A 20,614-nucleotide genomic window follows, 5' to 3' on the forward strand; every position below is an offset into this window, starting at 1 on the left:
TCCTAGTATGCCCAATCCTAGGCCTGCTCTTCCTATAAATGTCATTGTCTCTATAGTCCTTCCTTTTCCTTTGCTGCTGCGCAGCAGAAGATAAGTACTCACAAGTTTATTTACTATTATATAATGTTATCTGTAGCTTTATTGATTGGGCTCGTGGAGCAGGAGCAGGGCTGAGCGGCGCTCATCTAAGGGATATCCCTTATGTATTGAAACTGGCACCCACGCTTACACACTTGATCCATTCCCCTTGTGGGTCTGGTTGTAAAGTGTGACGCCTCGCGTCTCCCTCAGCATCAGGCATTTTAATTTTACGCTCTGATCTTTTGGGAGTGTGTTTCTTGTGTGTCTTGTGCCTCCGGGTGAGGCCAGTCGAGTGCTGCCTAGAGGACTGTGTCCTCTTTCTATTTCTGCCATTGCGCATGCGTGGACGCGATCTTCGATCTTTTCAGAGTTGGAGATCGTCGTTTGTGCTGCATGCTTGGAATATTGCCAGTAGTGCCCCCAGAAGACTCGACGGGTTGCAAAAACGGTTAAGGGCTTGTTCTAGGGGAAATTCGTCAGGTGCTCCCTCCACATTCAATTTCTAGGCCTTGAGAGACTGGGTCTCTAGAGATATATTAGGAGTTTTTCTCCATTTTCTGCCTGCTGGGGTTGTTGTCCCCCCCCCATTTGAACTCCTTCTTTCCCTCTGGCTATGGTATATTTCTCAGAAGAGGATGGGTATTTCCAAGAAGAGGCAGAAGTGCCATTCGAACATCAGATGGAGGAAAGATTGGTACAAGCCCTGGGCCATCATGTACAGGACTCAGTCAGGCCCTGATTAAGGCCTTAAAACCTTTTACACAACCTTTGGTAAGATTTGGGCAGAGAGAGTTAATGAGACGACCGTCCTCTGAGTCACTGACTAGAGATACTCAAACCGATAATAGGGGCCTGTCCCCAAGAGTGCCTTTGGATTCATTTTCCTCAGCTGAGCTATTCTCTCAGATGGCAACCCCAGTCCTTAAAGGCCACGAATATGGACATGGGACTGAGATGGATTCTGAATCCTTTTCAATTCCACCAATACCTCGCAGGGACGAGTCCAATTCATCTATTTCACATTCTTCTGACCCAGATCAAGCTCTAGCAGAGCCCAAACGATCGGGCAAGCATAAACGCAAATACCACCACACCACAAGGGCGGCAGTAGCACAACAAAAACATTTTTTGGACCTTGAAAACATTATTCACCCCAGATCTACTGAGTAGGTGCCATGTGTAGAGGTGGCACATTATGTGCATGAGAGATTGTGAAAGAGCTTTGATAAAGACGTGCGCAGTACACTGCAATCCGAATGTCCTCATCCCTCATTATTTGGTACAGTGGCAGATACCCCAGAACTATACCCCAGTGTGGCTACTTTCCTAAAAAAAAATTCTAAAGTCTCTAAGAAGGGCCTAGATCGAGCCTGGAAGGGGTGCCAGGACAAGCTTCTTGACCTGTCGGACCCATTACAAAAATCTTAGAGCTAGCGGTTCAGGCTAAGGAAGCTAACATGCCTTTGGACCCGGAAGCCATTTTAGAATGGGCTCAAACAGCTATTTGCCTTTTAGGAAACGCTAACTGTGCCATGTCCACAGAATGACAGAAGTCGTTTTTAATGCATATAGACCACTCGCCAGTACGGAACCGGGATCTTTATCTAATGGTCTACTTTTTGGGGACATGTTTGTTAAAGACCTGAGTAAATACCTCTCCATTATTTCGGCACTGGGTAAAGCTCAAACCTCGATGAGAAGAATGTTTAGTGGTAACCATTTTACAAGGGCCGGACGCTATCGAGGTCGGGTGTCAGGCAGAGGATTTTATCAGACCTCTCCCAACTACAACCAGAGAGGCTGAGGTTCCTATCAAGCAACCTCAGGATTCTATCAATCCAGATCCAGAAGAGGTCGTGGTCGTGGTTGTGGCTACAGAGGCGGTGGATGAGGTTCTGACAATGTGTCAGATGCCTCAGATTCAGGTGAGAATAATTCCCTTTGCAGAAGTGATACTTGAGGGGAGGTTAAAGGACCATTTTCATGCTGGGACATGCATATCTCAAGACTCTTGGATTCTGCAAACAGTGCAGGGTTACAGACTACAGTTTCATTCCATCCCAACCAAAGACTACCCCCTTCCTCTCCATTTTTCCCAAACAGAAAGCTCTTTCATAAATGCAGAAATAGTAACGCTTCTGCGCAAGCAAGCGATAGTAAGCTCACATCCCCATCCAACAGGTTTTGTCAGCACAATATTTTTGGTTCAGAAAAAAGACAGAGGCTTTCACCTTGTGCGAAATCTAAAAGACATCAACTCGTGGATAGTGTAATGTCACTTCAAGATGGAGGGTATCCAACTATTAAGAGACCTCTTACAAGAAGGGGATTGGTTAGTGCGTCTGGACCTCAAAGACGCTTACCTAACGGTGCAGATTTTTTCTCCGCACCGGCGATTTCTTCAATTTTCTTGGAGAGTGTTGGTGTAGAAAACAGCCAAATCTTGGACAGGTACTGTCGTTGAAGTGGTAACTGGAATCACCAAGAGCTCATTTCCACCCTCCCCACAGTCGAGGAGGTATTTGTAGCTTTGTTGGTCATGCTTGTGTAGTCAGAAGTAGTGTTGTTACTTCTACTTTGAGGAGGTATGTCCTGTTGGGTAGTGATAGGGGACCGGAAACTACCCAAGGGACCTCTGGATTTACTGTGCAGGATCGGCCACATGGTGAAGTTTGACCTCGCCAATGGAAATGAATCTGTTTCCTTTGGAACCAGCCAGCGGTGGTAGTCTGACTGTTCTGTGCCTCGTATTCCCAGGACTGGGACTGGTGCTTTGAGGGAGGGGCCGAATTCCTTCTTCACAGCGATTTTCTCATGAACCAGATCCCTGACTTTAGGAATCCAGCCAGTGGCAGTTGTTGGGAAGTCCCTTATTCCTAAGGTGGCAGCACTGGCGGATGATTTATCATCACAAAATTTCTGAAGCTCCTGTAAAAAAGTGAGACGTTCATTTATGTGAAAAGGTGTGTCTGCTGCCACCAAACCAGGGCCATCAAGATCTGGGATATACATAGGTATCCCAAAGAGAACCTCATAGGGAGTGCATCCCCCCAAGGACCGTCTTGGCAGATTATTCAGTGCTCTATGGACCCCATATAGGTGATGGAGCCAACTATGGCCAGAATCTAATACTCTAGCTGTTAAGGATTGCTGTAGATCATGGCTCCGCCTCTCCACAACCGAATTTCCCTCGGGATGGTATGGTGAGGAGTAATGGAGTTCAACACCCATCTTCCCCATGGTGTCCCTGAATGCCTTAGAGGCAAATGTAGGGCCCTGGTCATAATGGAATGCTTCAACCGCATATGTACAGATAAAGATCAGCAAGTCTTTTATAACAGTTCGAGCGTCAGCTGACCGTTGAGGCCATACCCACAGGAATCTAGAACAATAATCTACAGCGACTAAGATGTATTTGTATGCACCATCAGGTTGAAGTGGACTGCAGTGATCCAGGTACACACATTATAGTGGCCTGCTGGGCTCTAAGAGGGATGTCTGTGGTGGGCGTTTGATGTTTGAGCCCTTAATTTGCTGGCAAATGTCACAACAAAGGACGTACTGTTTTGTCTGTTTGTATACTTGGCTAACAGAAGCGTTTCTGTAACAGTTTTACTGTGGCAGAAATACCAGCATGAGCAGAAGCGACACCCTCATGCGCTGCTTTTATCAGATCTAATCTCTGGTCTTCATTGGGAATCGCTCGATCTCCAACCCCAGGAAGTGTTGCGTAGGCAACATTCTGTGCACTGATGTGATAAGAATATTTTGTAGGGTATGCTTTTGGAAGGGACTTTCCTTCAGCCGAAGCTTTCACAGCAGTCAAGACTTCATTATCCAATCTTGTCTGAGAACGAGTCACTGCAGCGACAGAAGCCATAGCTACTGCAGATTTGGCTGCTTCATGAGCCAAAGTGTTGCCGATAAAGTGTACTCCTACACGTTGGTGGCCCAATGTATGTACTACATGGACACAAGGTAGCTTATCCTTGAGATCAGCCACCCTCCCCCACAGAGTTCTGTGTTTTATCGTGTTCCCTTTGGAATCTTTGAACCCATTCAACTTCCAATGATTGAGATAATCATTGTACGACTGGACACAGTAGTATGAGTCACAGACTATTAAAGTCAGCAATCCTGGCTCTATGGAGGTCATTAAGACCCTGGCGGTAAATCCCGCCTACTGCCAAAGTGACGGCCACCAACATACCGTCGCTGTGGCTACCGACCGTCCATGCCATTATGACTGTAGAGGGCTGGTGGAATTCCGGCAATGGTCATGGTGACGTACGGCGGTAAGGTGGTGCTGCTGCCAGCAGCGGCGCCACCCCGGAAGAGCGCCGCCGGCTGGATTATGATCCATAATGCGGTCTGGCGGTATTCCGCTGGAAGACACTTCTGCTGGCAGCAGTGCCGCGACCCGTCTCCAACCGGAAGGACCCCCTGCAAGCAGGTAAGTGGGCGCTCCAACAGGGGAAGGGGGTGTTCTGTGTATGTGTGTGTGACTGTGTTTGTATGCGTGCATGGGGGTGTGAGGCGTGTGTAATGCGTGTGTGCAGGAATGGGTGTGAGTGTATGTTGTGACGTGTGATTGCGTGTGTGCCTGGATGTATGTTAGTGAGTGTTGCTGTGTGTGTATGAATATATGCATGCGTGGGTGAATGTGGTTACGCATGTGTGTATAAGTGTGCATGTATGCGTGTGTATGTGTGTATATGTGGGGGGGTCGGAAGGGGGAGGGGAGGGCGGTGAGGACTCTGGGAGGAGGAGGAGGGTGGGGGAGACCCCTAACAGTGCCAGGGAAGGAATTCCCTGCCACTAATTGTGCCTACCGCCATGGTTTTTGTGGCGGTAAAAAACCCACGAAAACCATGGCGGTATGCGGGGTCACGATACCGCCGGTGGTACAGTAACAGCCGCCGGGCTAGAGATATGTATCTCCAGCCCAGCGGCTGTTACCGCCATGGCGGTCGGTGTGGTACATTTGCGGTATGGCTTCAGCCATACCGCCAATGTCATAGTATGACAGTAAGTACCGCCAGCCTGTTGGCGGTACTATCGCCACTTTATCACCGACCGCCAGTGTCGTAATGAGGGCCTATATGTTCTAGCACTAAAATAAGGGCTTTGAGTTTAGCCAACTGAGCTGTGCAGTCCCATAAGGTCTGCGTGTAGGTATTGTGTGCCTCTAAGACTGGCACCGGGGTAACAACAATCATGCGTTTCCCCTGGGCAAGTGGCCTCTCCTTAATGACAGCCATCTGAACTGCAGTTAGAATTTTTTCTGTAGGTGCAAAACGTTGTTCTGCATTGGAGTATAAATGTGATTTATATGCTATGGGCACCGTGTCCCCTTCATTAAAGGTGACATAAGTGAACCCAATGGCACCAGCAATTATTCTGATGACCAAGTTTGTTTTGTTGTCATGGGTGTGCAAGTGTTTTGCTTCCAGCATGTCCTGTTGCAATTCTGTAACGATGTGTGTATGTTCAACTGTCTAGTGTCTGCTAGTAAAATCAGGGCATATTAAGTCAAAGAGTGGCTTGATAGGTTGTGCATTGTCAGGAATATATGCTCTGCCAAAGTTGAAGAAACCAAGTAAAGACTGTAGTTTCTCAAGAGTGTCAGATGGGTGGAGTTGCACACATTTTTTTAGAAATTGTGGGGCCAGGCTCTTCCCCTCATTTGATCGCTCGTATCACTGAGAAAGGCTATCTTACTTTTCCTAAAATTGAATTTGTAGCCAAGGGCTGCGAATCCTAACACAATTCGACCAACTCTGATAAGATGAATGTTGAGGTCGTCATCTGTGAGATAGATATCATCCACATAAGACAACGCCTCAGAATCAATATCATGTAATATTAATGTTACTCGAGCTGAGAACAGCCCGGGACTGTTCTTGTAGCCTTGGGGCAAATGACAGAAGCGTTTTTGTGAGCCAAATGAGAATGCACTCCTGTCCCGCCTTTCCTGTGCTAGGTTTTGGCAGAAGAACCAGTTGGAAATATCCAACGTTGTTTTATATTTTTTGCGCACTATATTGTTAATTAGTGCTGTGCTATGTGAATTTTGTATAGCGTATATACGTGTATGACTGTTTAAATGTCTATTATCTACTACTATTCTGTAAGAATGGTTTTGTTTTTCAACGGGGAATAACGGGTTATTCATGCAGAGGCATAGGGCTCAATCACTCCCTGATACGCTGAGCTAGGAGTTCCCTCACTGGAGCTTTAGCCTCATGCTTGACGGGATATTGTGGTTGAGTTTGGGGGGAAGGCCTGAGCTGAATTACATGACAAGGCGAGTCTCTGTCCCAACCTACATGATTGCAGTATAGTGCGGGTGCCTGCGCTAAAGCCCATTCAACAGCGTAGGGTTCCTTTACCGCCTACAGGACAAGATCAGATAAAGAAGGCAAAATTACATCTTCACCATGTGGGAGCTTACGGACGTGCTTCCTTTCGGCCAGCAGGATATCACAACTAAGTTCATCCCAAAATATCACCCTAATGGTGCACTCTACATCTCACTCAATTTGGATATTTAAGTCATAGACCCTGTCGGGTGGGAGAATGTGCCCGTTCGCAGTCTCAACCAAAATGACATCACTAGTTGCTGTTGTATCCAGATGATCTTTCAGACTCTGGCGACATATCGTGACATATCGTGACCTCTGCTGCGCTGTCTAACAGTGTCAATCCCCACGTCTTGTTCTTCAGCAATGTTCTCAAGCGTACTGGCATTTTTGATTGACAGTGCTGCCACCTTTTTCTTTTTAAACTCTGGCTTTTGTTGTGGGGACTTATCTACTTTTTTGTCCGAAGACTGTGGTGAGTCTTTCTTTTGTTTCATGTATTCAGGACGTCAATCAGGACGGCCCTCTCTCTCGCTACATCTATCCGGTGCGTCCTGAAAGGAACGAGAGGGACGTGAATCCGTATATCTGTCAGGAGCTTTTATATTTTTTCTATTTCTGAGAGTGTATCTCCTGTTGGAGTTCTCCAGGTGTGGAGAATCTGCTCTCTTATTTCGTCTATCTTTAAATAGTTTTTGTTTATCACAGCACTTATTAGAACCCTCCAGTGCTTGTTTAGTACCTTCCTTAGGGGTGGTACTCTGTAATTAAAGTTCCTTTGGTTTGGCTCCCAAACTACCCTGTCCTATACTAGTAGTATAATTTTCGGTAGCTCTTTGTCCCTGTCTAAATACAGTCATCCACAAAAGTCCGCAACACCAAAGGGCAGCGAGAAACTGGCGATGACCAAACCTCCACCGTTACGCCAACAGAAATACGCCCACACTATCACGACACACGAATCCACGCAGCGGTCTTTCAACCGCGGTATACCATTGGCGGTACACACCGGCGCACTCAAAATACACACACACTTACAAAACACAGCCACATTGGACAATTACAAATACACACACCTGATACACATACACACACCACTCCCACACACCCAACACAATATAAAACACACACCCACATCACCCTCAACCCCCCACTCCTACAGAATCGGGACCACGCATGCACTGAGAAAAAGAGAACTGAGCACCCAGACGCGCATTTTACTTTCACCCAGCAATATTTCCACGCACTTCACACAACACATCAATACACATCACCACACAATCCACCCCACACATCACCCACACCACCCCATGGCACCACAAAGACACCCCAGGTTCTCGGAGGATGAACTCAGGGTCATGGTGGAGGAAATTGTACGGGTAGAGCCATAGCTCTTCGGAACACAGGTGCAGCACACCACCATTGCCAGGAAGATTGGAGCTATGGAGCAGAATAGTCGATAGGGTCAACGCTGTGGGACAGCACCCAAGAAATAGGGACGACATCAGGAAGCGGTGGAACGACCTACGGGGGAAGGTGCGTTCAATGGTATCCAGGCACAACATCGCGGTGCAGCGGACTGGCGGCGGACCCCCACCTCCTCCCCCTGAATTTACAACATGGGAGGAGCAGGTCTTGGCAATCCTGCATCCTGAGGGCCTCGCAGGAGTAGGAGGAGGAAGGACTCTGGTAAGTCTCATCTTCACTACTTCATCCCTCCCACCCCACCCCACCAGCATGCCAACTCATACCCCCACCCTCACCCTCACCCCCATCACATGCTACTCCTTGCTAATGTCTCCCCATCACAGCCCACCCATCCCAACCCCAAGCCCTGCATGCGACCACAAAGCATGGACACCCATCAACAAAGCACCGTCACAAAAGCCCCCACACAGGAATGCCAGCACTGGGGTACACGGGCACCCACCCATTACACGCTATGGCACACACAAATGCTACAACCATACTTTTATACCCCTGCAGGACCCGAACGCCACGTCACCGCGCAGGAGGGTCCACAAATGTCCACTCCACCCCCAGAAGAGGCCCACAGTGAGGACAGCACCTCTGTCGACCTGGATCTAGATGACCAGCCCGGCCCATCGGGGACCTCTGGACAGTCGTTTCCCCTCAGACAGCCACAGCCCATAGCAGACCTTCCCCCCTCTGGGGACACCAGCACAGCACCCACCCAGCGGGCCCATACCTCTGTCCCCAGGACACGTCAATCAGCGGTGTGTCCACCACTACAGGGCAACCAGGTTAACCCACCACCCCAACAACAACAGGGACCTGGGGGCAGTGGTAGTGGGCACACGGTCCAGGGGACAGAGGCCCAGGGGAACTAGGAGGGCTGCTGTGCGACAGGGGGGGGACAGGCCCAGGGAACCCACTCTCCACGAGGCCCTCTCCTCCATCATGTGAGCCTACCATCATTCCCAGGAGACGATGGCGACGGTACTGGCCAGGTTTCAGGAGATCCAGCTCCTGCAGGAGGAACAGTATCTGGGGTTCAGGGAGGAGCTACGAAACATCAGTTCCGCCATGGGCACCATTGTAGGGGCTCTGAATATGATAGTCACCACATTGCGGGACACAGTGGCACCACAAAGGGCCCCTGACACTAGCATGGACCAAGAACTGCCTACCACCTCTGCCGGCGCTAGTGGACAGGAGGCCCCGCCACAGGACCAACAGGCCACCAGCACCCCACCCCCTGCAGAAGGAGAACCACCCCGCAAGCGGGCCCTGAGATCCAGGAAGAAGACAGAGTAAGATGCCAAGACCCCCGCCAGCAAAGGATACCTCCCTGATTGTCATCCCACTGTCCCACATTGTCACCCTGTCCATCCTTAAACTGCCCCTGCTCCACTTTCCACAGGCATTTGGACAATGCACCTGTGATACAAATAGTCTGGACTCTGCCATGGACAATCCTCCACCATCACCCCTCACCGATTTGCAACCACCCACCAATATAGAGCACTGAAATAAACACAGTTATTGCACAAAACAATCAGGAGTCTGGCTGTGAGTTTGTACAAATGTATTAGACATTACCGTGCCAAAAATGCATATTTACATTGTGATGCCAACATACCACTGTCACACAGCTGTAGTCCATGGGGAAACAAAGCAGATGTCACGCAGTGGGGCCCACATCTTTGAAATTGGAAGGGAAAGTCACAACTCAGTTGCCATACACTGGGGGAAAAGGTCAGACAGTAGAGAGGTAGTAGGGGTTAAGTATATGTAATATGCTGGGTTGGAATCTTACCTGTGTGTCATTGAAAATACTGCTGTATTACTGCGTTCCTGTTGTCTATGTCGTCCTCTTCGGCTTCCTCGTCTTCACTCTCCACAGGCTCCACAGCTGCTACAACACCACCATCTGGACCATCCTCCTGCAGAAAAGGCACCTGGCGTCGCAAAGCCAGGTTGTGAAGCATACAGCAGGCCACGATGATCTGACACACCTTCTTTGGTGAGTACAATAGGGATCCACCTGTCATATGGAGGCAGCGGAACCTGGCCTTCAGGAGGCCGAAGGTCCGCTCGATCACCCTCCTAGTTCTCCCATGGGCCTCATTGTACCGTTCCTCTGCCCTTGTCCTGGGATTCCTCACTGGGGTCAGTAGCCATGACAGGTTGGGGTAACCAGAGTCACCAGTTAGCCACACACGTTGCCTCTGGAGTTGACCCATCACGTAATGGATGCTGCTATTCCGCATGATGTACGCGTCATGCACTGAGCCAGGGAACTTAGCATTAACATGGGAGATGTACTGGTCTGCCAAACACACCATCTGTACATTCATAGAATGATAACTCTTCCTGTTTCTGTACACTTGTTCACTCCTGCTGGGGGGTACTAAAGCCACATGGGTCCCATCAATGGCACCTATGATGTTGGGGATATGTCCAAGGGCATAGAAGTCACCTTTCACTGTAGGCAAATCCTCCACCTGAGGGAAAACGATGTAGCTCCGCATGTGTTTCAGCAGGGCAGACAACACTCTGGACAACACCTTGGAAAACATAGTCTGGGACATCCCTGATGATATGGCCACTGTTGTTTGAAATGACCCACTTGCAAGGAAATGGAGCACTGACAGCACCTGCACTAGAGGGGGGATCCCTGTGGGTTGGCGGATTGGTGACATCAGGTCTGGCTCCAGCTGGGCACACAGTTCATGAATAGTGGCTCGGTCAAGCCTGTATGTCAGTATGACATGTCTTTCCTCCATTGTCGACAGGTCTACCAGCGGTCTGTACACGGGAAGATTCCTCCATCTCCTCGCATGTCCCAGCGGACGGTGCCTATGAAGGACAACAGCGAGCACAGAGTCAATCAACCCACAGGTACGTAACCACAGCTTGCACAAAACACGATTCCCAATGCATTGAATGGCTTGTATGAGTGTTGATGCAAGGCCTAGGTATGTGTGACGCAGTAAAAAGTAAGCCATGTGGGCCCTAGAAATGGCGGCTGCCTGACCTGTGAAGTGCGACAATGGGATGAGAGGTAAATGCGCTGGTGTGGCACACCGTGGCGGTAGGCGGTCAAAGACCGCGGCGCTAAGCAGCATTGGTTAACATTGAACCCAATGGGTCTCAGGAGCCAATGAGGATGGGCTTGACCGCCATTTTCTATCTGCTTAATCACTCGATACCTGATCTTCGACAGGAGAGGACCTACACTGCAAGTGCTGCTGTGACCTCGGTCTGGAAGAGACAATGGCTCATGCGTCTGGGGAAAGGGCCCCTGCCTTCACTGCTCAGGAATTGGAGAAACTCGTGGATGGGGTCCTCCCCCAGTATGCGCTACTCTACGGTCCTCCAGACCAACAGGTAAGTACACTGGGGCCATGCTTAGTGGCCAATACCTGTGTTGAGTGGGGTGGATGAAAGATGGTGGGGAGGGGAGCGATTGAGGCATGCATCAAACGACGGATGAGAGCATGTGCCACATGGCAAGGGTAGGGATGGGGGGCCACTCACATTGAGGGTGCATAGGTGATGACTCTTTTTCTACCCCTGTACATTTCACATAGGTCAGCGCCCACCAGAAGATTAATATTTGGCGTGCCATCGCCAAGGACGTCCGGACCCTGGGGGTCCACCAGAGACGGGGCACCCACTGCCAGAAGAGATGGGAGGACATCCGACGCTGGAGCAGGAAGACGGCGGAGGCTCAGCTGGGGATGGCCTCCCAACGTGGGAGGGGTGCCAGTCGAACTTTGACCCCCCTGATGTCCCGGATCCTGGCGGTGGCCTACCCCGATTTGGATGGGCGCGTGAGGACATCACAGCAGACACAAGGGGGTGAGTACACTCTCATTCTGGTGACTTTGCGCGCAGTGGAGGTGTCTGGGTGGGGGAGGAGGGCTGTGGGTATCCCTAGGCCAGGGCGAATTCTGTAGGCTAGGCCCCTCCATAAGGCATGGTCCTGTGCCCCCACCCCCCACCTCTGTAGGGTGCCAAGTACAGCTATTCATGGCCCTGTGTCATCTATGTGTGCAGATGTCGTCCATAGGCTTGTAGGCCATGTCCCACGGATTGAGTAGTGGACCCCAAGTGTGCGGCGTAGTGCAGGGGGCTTCTGTGTCTGTCCTGTCCGCCAACGGTGTCGCCAATGCATGCACTCAACATGTCTTTATTTTCTCCCCCCCCCTTTTTTGTGGTTTTCCTGTTCATGTGTGCATTAGCATCATCAGGCGGAGGAGAAGTGGCATCGGAGCACGAGGGAGCTGCATCCCACATGGTCATGGAGGGCCATGCAACGGATTCCGATTTCACCAGTGGGACGGAGGGCGAGGGGAGCTCCACAGCGGGGACTTGGGCAGACATAAGTGACACAGACTCGTCCTCTGAAGGGAGTTCCCTTGTGGTGGCGGCAACATCTGTGCCCCCCGCAACAACAGGTACAGCCGCCACCCAGCGCACCAGCACCGCCCTCCCAGCAGCCCCTCAGCGTTTGCCCCGTGCCCGCTCATCCAGGAAGGTGGGCATCTCCTTCGCCCCAGGCACCTCAGGCCCTGCCCCAGTCACCCCTGCTGCCCTCAGTGAGGAGATCATTGACCTCCTGAGGACGCTCACTGTTGGGCAGTCTACCATATTGAATGCCATCCAGGGTGTCGAAAGAGAGGTGCACCAGAGTAATGCATACCTGGAGGGCATTCATTCTGGTCAGGCTGCCCTTCAGCGATCATTCAACACTCTGGCCTCAGCACTGATGGCAGCCATTGTCCCTGTCTCTAGCCTCCCCCCTCCAACTTCCTCCACCCAGACCCTATCACCTGTACCTCTGCCTATCCCAGACACACCATCAGACCAGCCTGCACACACCTCAACACCCAAGGGAAGCTCAGGCAGACATGAGCACCACACATCACACAGGCATTCACCCAAGCAACATCCACATACAGACATACCAACACCACTGCCTCCACTGTGTCCCCCTCCTCCTCGTCTCCCTCCTCCCACCCTGTCACGTCTCCACTCACACCTGCATGCACTACATCTTCAGCCACTACGTCCATCACCAGCACACACACCAGAACCCCCCGCACACGTGCAGTCACCACCCCCACTGCCATTTACACGTCCCCTGTGTCCTCTCCCAGTGTGTCTGTGACCCCCTCTTCCAAGTTACACAAACGCAGGCAGCCACTAACCCAACAGCCATCCACCTCACGACAGCCTCCAGCCCAAGCACCTGCACCCAAAGACACCAGACTTCAAACTTCTACAACCACATCCTCTTCCTCCACTTCCATACCCACTACACCTACCCCTCTCATTGCTCCTAAAAAGCTTTTCTTGTCCAAACTTAACCTCTTTCCACCAACTCCCCCACCCCGTCCATGTCATAGGACTCCAGTCAGCACCTCAGCCACCACAAAACCGGGCCCTGTCATGACAGTCTGCCATGGACTATGGAGTCCCCCACCCTCCAGGGCAGCCAGTTCAGTACGGAGCCAAGGCACGGGCAGCCCACCCCCGGAGAAACAATCAAAGATAGGCAGTGGCCGTCGCGAGAGGGTGAAGACACCAGGCACAAAAACCCCTACCATGGCTCCGGCAGGAGGTGTGGAGACAGCTGTCACACCGCCCAAGGTGGGGAAGGGCCACAGGCGATCAGGGAAGGCTGGGAAGGGCAGCACGCCCGACAAGACCGCTATCAGCCCAGCTGGCCAGGAGGGCCCCGCCAGCCCCATCCCAGGTGGGCAGGAGGCCACCAACATGCCCGGCACTGCAGCCCAGGGGGGCCCCGCCAGCCCCATCCCAGGTGGGCAGGAGGCCACCAACATGCCCGGCACTGCAGCCCAGGAGGGCCGCGCCAGCTACAGGACTGGTGGCAAATGAACTCCACGCCATGGCCAGATCCGCTGAACTGGGCTCTTCATCTCAAGCACCGCTGAACTGGGCCCTTCATCTCAAGCACCGCTGAACTGGGCACCGCCGTCTCAAGCACCGCTGAACTGGGCACCGCCGTCTCAAGCATGCTGAACTGGGCCCTTCATCTCAAGCACCGCTGAACTGGGCCCTTCATCTCAAGCACCGCTGAACTGGGCCCTTCATCTCAAGCACCGCTGAACTGGGCACCGCCGTCTCAAGCACCGCTGAACTGGGCACCACCGTCTCAAGCACCGCTGAACTGGGCCCTTCATCTCAAGCACCGCTGAACTGGGCACCGCCGTCTCAAGCACCAGCTGAACTGGGCCGTTCATCTCAAGCACCGCTGAACTGGGCACCGCCGTCTCAAGCACCGCTGAACTGGGCACCGCCGTCTCAAGCACCGCTGAACTGGGCCCTTCATCTCAAGCACCGCTGAACTGGGCACCGCCGTCTCAAGCACCAGCTGAACTGGGCCCTTCCTCTCAAGCACCGCTGAACTGGGCACCGCCGTCTCAAGCACCGATGAACTGGGCCCTTCATCTCAAGCACCGCTGAACTGGGCACCGCCGTCTCAAGCACCAGCTGAACTGGGCCCTTCCTCTCAAGCACCGCTGAACTGGGCACCGCCATCTCAAACACCGCTGAACTGGGCACCGCCGTCTCAAGCACCGCTGAACTGGGCCCTTCATCTCAAGCACCGCTGAACTGGGCACCACCGTCTCAAGCACCAGCTGAACTGGGCCCTTCCTCTCAAGCACCGCTGAACTGGGCACCGCCGTCTCAAGCACCGCTGAACTGGGCCCTTCATCTCAAGCACCGCTGAACTGGGCCCTTCATCTCAAGCACCGCTGAACTGGGCACCGCCGTCTCAAGCACCGCTGAACTGGGCCCTTCATCTCAAGCACCGCTGAACTGGGCACCGCCGTCTCAAGCACCGCTGAACTGGGCACCGCCGTCTCAAGCACCAGCTGAACTGGGCCCTTCCTCTCAAGCACCGCTGAACTGGGCACCGCCGTCTCAAGCACCAGCTGAACTGGGCCCTTCATCTCAAGCACCGATGAACCATGAGCGCCAGGGGCTGGCCCGCATCTTAGTCGGGTAGGACTGCACGAAGCAGTCTGTGCACCAGGCCCCACCCAGAACCAGTGGAGACTGTTATCCACTTGTGAGACTGTGGCTTTGCACTCCCCAGGATATAACAGTGGGCAACCCACCCACTGTAGAGACTTGAGAGACTGTGGCTTTGCACTCCCCAGGATATAACAGTGGGCAAGCCACCCACTGTAGAGACTTGAGAGACTGTGGCTTTGCACTCCCCAGGATATAACAGTGGGCAAGCCACCCACTGTAGAGACTTGAGAGACTGTGGCTTTGCACTCCCCAGGATTAAACAGTGGGCAACCCACCCACTGTCCGGACTTGAGAGACTGTGGCTTTGCACTCCCCAGGATTGAACAGTGGCCATGGAGGCCCCTCGTGGATCTGGCGTCGTTGACTCATCTGGCTGAGGTGCCCCCCCTTCCGTTCCCCCTGAGGTGCCTGTAGTTTTGCTATCTGATGCCCCTGCAGTGTTCTCTCCATTGGAGTCAGGTATCTTGTGTGGGCTTTGCCCATGTGATTTGGGCCCAGTGATCCACGGACAATACATGCTACAACGCTCGGACTTGTACATATATGTATATAACAGTTTTTGATGTAGATTTATATTTTTCAGCCAGTAATACAATATATTCCTATGTTTAGAATCTTTTCCTTTTGTGTTTGCATTCTTCCGGGTTTTTTTTCGAGGTGTCACTCTGATGTGTTGATACGCATTGATGTGTGTGTTGTAGTGGGTGAGGGTGAGGGTGGGTGTGTCGCGTATGTGTGCACCCGTAATATTTTCTCCACCCCCCTCCCCTTTGTCGTAGGTGCAGTACTCACCGTTGTCTTCTGCGCCGGCGTTCGTGCTCCTGGTAGAGGAGTAGGTACACAATCGCTGGGAGTATGTGGAGTTCGGGTTCCATGCTGTCCTTATTCCTCGTGGGCTGTATGGAGGTGAGCGTTTTCCCTTCGAAATAGCTGTTTCCGCCATGTTTTTATCGGTGGGGATTCCGCCCCGGAAAAGGAGGCGGATTGGTAGGTTGTGATAGGGTGGGCGGTACATTGTCTCCCGCCTGTCTGTTGGCGGTGACCGCCGCGCTGTTTATTTGTGCCGCCATGGCGGGCGTGTGGTAATGTGGCGGTCTCTGTTGGCGGTTTCCGCCAGGGTCAGAATTCCATTTTTTTCCCCGCCAGCCTGTTTGCGGTTTGACCGCTGGTTTAACACCGACCGCCTGGGTTGGAATGATCATCCACCGAGGGAACCATCCCAAAGGGCAAGCACATTGTGAGAATTCTGTTTCTCCTGTGGTCCCTTATGGGGAAACACAGCTTCCAGCTGATTTGTTTTCCAGGCTATCCAGAACGGTATTATCTCTTGTTCTGTGGGTACCTTACCCATGATAGTATATATTGTTTGTGGACTAATCCCAGTAGCCGATTGATATCCAGCAGGTGCTGGTGGTGCTGGACGCACTGGTATAGTGTTCAAAGTTCGCATTACAAACTGAACAAGTCATCTATATAATTGTTAGACTTTTCATCCTTGGCGTGGTCTCCCTTAACTTTTTCCCTCTGTTCCCCAGGTTGTTGATGTGTTCTGGACTCTGATTTTGCTGTTTTGTTACACTTTACCACTGCTAACCAGTTTTAACATGCAAGTGCTCCTTTACCAAATGTATATGTAATTGGTTTATCCATGATTGGCATATTTGGTTTACTAGTAAGTCCCTAGTAAAGTGCACTAGAGGTGCCAGGGCCTGTAAATCAAATTCTGCTATTGGGCCTGCAGCACTGGTTGTGCCACCCACATAAGTAGCTCTGTAATCATGTCTCAGACCTGCCACTGCAGTGTCTGTGTTGCAGTTTTAACTGTAAATTCGACTTGGCAAGTGTGCCCACTTGCCAGGCCAAAACCTTCCCTTTTCTTACATTTCAGACACCCCTAAGGTAGGCCCTAGGTAGCCCCAAGGGCAGGGCGCAGTGTATGGTTAAAGTAGGACATATAGTAATGTGGGTTATATGTCCTGACAGTGAAATATTGCTAAATTCGTTTTTCACTGTTGCAATGCCTGTTCCTCTCATAGGTTAACATGGGGGAATATCGGGTTATAGGAGCAGGCATAGGTGTTCCTGCAGTGGCCGTCCCTTGAAAAAATCAGAGTGGATTTTTTAGAGCCTGGACTACCCCGATGTGGCCCTACCATTAGTTTTTGGAGGGTTTTGATTTCCTTATTTGTGGGAATATCCATGGTTTAAAGGATTAGGTATGTAATTAGGTCCTGACGAATCGCATAAGACAATTCTTAAAAAAGCGAGAAACATGTTGACCAACTACATAGAGTGACACAGGGGACCCTGTGTGCACTGTCTCTTTCTTACTATTCCCTATTAAGAGACATAACAACTATACCTACCTGTTTTTTCATGGGGTATGTGGACATTATCCCACTAATTCCCCGCTTACTGGTTTTAATCATGTCAGAGGTATCAGCATGAGAATAAAAATCATTAGTCTTTACCTCTAGTCATTTTTAACACTTTCCTATATACCAATCCTTCACTTTATTGTTTTTGACCGGCTACATACGATTTTCAAAAGATCTCCGCCAAAGAGCCCCCTCGTGGGGACCGTCAGGCATTGCAGCGCCGGCCTGGCGAGGAGCTGGGCCCTATGATGAAGCATGTCACCGGATGGTGAGTGAGGGCTCTTGCTTCGAAATATTTTGGTTTCCATCTACTGATTGAACCATCCTCTTGAAAGAAACCTTCTGCATTGTTTGGAACCGTGTGTAATCTCTTTTTTTGATTCATTGTCTAGTGGGAACCTTACGCACGGGACCAGGAGTTTGCACTCCGAATATCCCATTTTGCTGCCCCTCCTTTTGTTGTTTCTCCGATAACATGGGGGCTACCTTTATATCTGATTAAAGTGTAGATTCCCTTTTGGAGCGGATGGACATGTGGAGTTTGGGGTCTCTGAGCTCACAATTTAAAAATAATCTTTTAGTAAAGTTAATTTTAAGATTGTGTGTTTGAAAATGCCACTTTTAGAAAGTGAGCATTTTCTTGCTTATACCATTTCTGTGACTCTGCCTGTTTGTGGATTCCCTGTCTGTGTCAGTTTGACAGTTGGGCTGGTTGCACCTCACACTAGACAGTGACACAAAGGGAGCTGGGGTGTAGCCTGCATATCCCGATGAGCCATCTGTGCTAGGAAGGAGGGGAGGAGTGGTCACTCACACCTGAAAGGGCTGTGCCTGCCCTCACACAATGCAGTTTCCAACCCCCTGGTGAGTATCTGGGGCCTGGCCTGGGCAAGGCAGGATTTCACATTCAAAAGAGACTTTACTTTGAAGTAGGCCTACTTCAAAGGAGAAATTGGGTATAAGAAGGGCACCCAAAACCACAGACTTTAGAAACCCTCCTGGAAACAAGAGGAACCTCTGCCTAGAGAACAGCTGAAGAGCTGAGGAAGAAGAGCTACCCTGCCTGTGACTGTGCTTTGTGGAACTATCCTATAGTTGCTGCTTCAGCCAGAGTAATGTGATTTGTGGCAGCCAGCTCGTAATAGAGCCGGTGGCAATGCTGATGGGCAGCGGGTGCAGTAGCACCTGAAAGTTGGGCAGTGAAATGCACGACGGGGCTATGCCTGTGGGCCCCTGCACTGCCCATGCCAAGTGCATGGGCAGTGCAGGGGCACCCCAAGTCCCCCTTACCGCCAGCCTTTCCATGGCGGTGTTTACTGCCATGGCCAGGCTGGCGGTCGGTGACTCATAATCCCCAGGGCAGCGGTGCTTGCACCACTGCCCTGGGGATTTTGACCGCCAGGCGAAAGCCTGGCGGTATAGTGGAAGGGCCGGTGGTATGGCTGTGCCTATTGCGCCACGGTCATAATAGCTGGAATAATACCGCCAGCCTGTTGGCGGTGTTACCGCCAGCTTACCGCCAGCCTCCAGGGTCGTAATGAGGCCCAAAAGTGTGAAATGTGTCCTAATACCCTAATGTCATGTACCTAATCTCTAACCTAGAAGAGAGCTAGGCAGGTTAAACCTAATCCCCTGACGTAGGTCTGTTCCCAAACAATAGTTAACAAGACATGCTTGGGATGGTAATTTATATAAACAATGCCCAAGAAAGCGTGAAGAGGGAAAGCACCTAATGTGAACACCTACAATGTGTTTATCTTTGCCGCTTGATATTGCCGCCTTAGCGTGGTGGCACTGATTATGCAAACTAAAACATGGGCCAAACTAAAAACGAGGCTGCCATCTTAAAAGATTTAATTAAATAAATGTGCTAAAACAGAGCAAGCTAAGTAGGGTAAAAGTCACTAGGTGATGGGGGCACGACTCTGCAAGCCAAAGGCTAAGCTAACTCCTGTATCCCATTAAAATAAACTAGGATTCAATACAACCAATGGTATGAATTCAATGTCCTTCTAATCGGTCTGTCTTCGGCCTCTTGGTGTTTCACCAAGCTGCTACGCCCAGTAGCACAGTTTCTTTGAGAACAAGGCGTTCGCCTCATTATATACCTCGACGATATCCTAATCATGGCCCAGTCCAAGGATTTGGTTCTAAATCACCTGGCTTGGGCAATCCAGATTCTACAAAATCTTGGTTTCCTGATCAACAGTGAAAAGTCTATAATGCCCCCCTCGCAATGTATAGAATTCTTAAGCTTTCAGGTGGATTCCATTCAAGCGCAACTAAAATTACCTCTGGTGAAGTGTATCTGGCTCAAGAGAGTGTTACGGAGAGCCCTTGCCTCTCAGACTATATCGTTAAGGACTTTAGCTCACCTGGTAGGGCTTCTTGTCTCTTCTATCCAGGCAATTTTTCCGGGACCTTTGTAATATCGAGCCCTCCAACGTCTGAAGATTATGCATCTCTGCAAGGGTCTGACTTACTCAGAACAGAGTCTGTTGTCAGAGGAGGTCAAGTCAGAGATTGATTGGTGACTGGACCACATGGATGCATGGAAAGACAAGGCCACCTTTGTGTCCTCACCAGAAATAGTGATAGAATCGGGTGCAAGTCAGTGGAGCTGGGGAGCTCGTTGCGGTGCAGTGGAGATGGGAGGTCGTTGGTCCTCAGAGAAACTGAACCTTCACATCAACTGCTTGGAGCTTCTAGCGGGAGCTTTCACGATTCGCTCCCTTTCTCATCTAAAGGCCAGTTGCTGTATTCTATTGCGGATGGACATTTCAGCAGTGAGGTATATAAATCGCCTTGGCGGACCAGGTCTCGCATTCTGGCGGAGATCACCAAGGAATTTTGGCATTTTTCTATCCATCATCAAATCTCACTGATAGCAGAGTATATTCCAGGCCTCTCCAATGTGGAAGCGGACTGGAACTCTCATTTTCTCAAGAATGGCAGGGATTGGAAGCTGCATCAATCAATCTTTCACAGTCTGATCAATCAGTGGGGCTCATGCTCAATAGATCTTTTTGCATCCAGACTCAACTCCCAACTTCCACGATTCTTCAGGTGGAGCCCGGATCCACTAGCAATGAGCTTGGATGCTTTTCTTCAGGAATTACCCCAAGACCTCCTTTATGCTTTCCCTCCATTCTCTATGATTCAGAGAGTACTCGTGCAAGTCAAGAGGCAATTAGCGGAGATCATATTAGTGACCCCGCTCTGGAAGGCTCAGTCGTGGTTTCCAGTAGTGATGTCACT

This window comes from Pleurodeles waltl, chromosome 3_1 (genome assembly GCF_031143425.1).
Source record: "Pleurodeles waltl isolate 20211129_DDA chromosome 3_1, aPleWal1.hap1.20221129, whole genome shotgun sequence".
Taxonomy (NCBI): Eukaryota; Metazoa; Chordata; class Amphibia; order Caudata; family Salamandridae; genus Pleurodeles; species Pleurodeles waltl.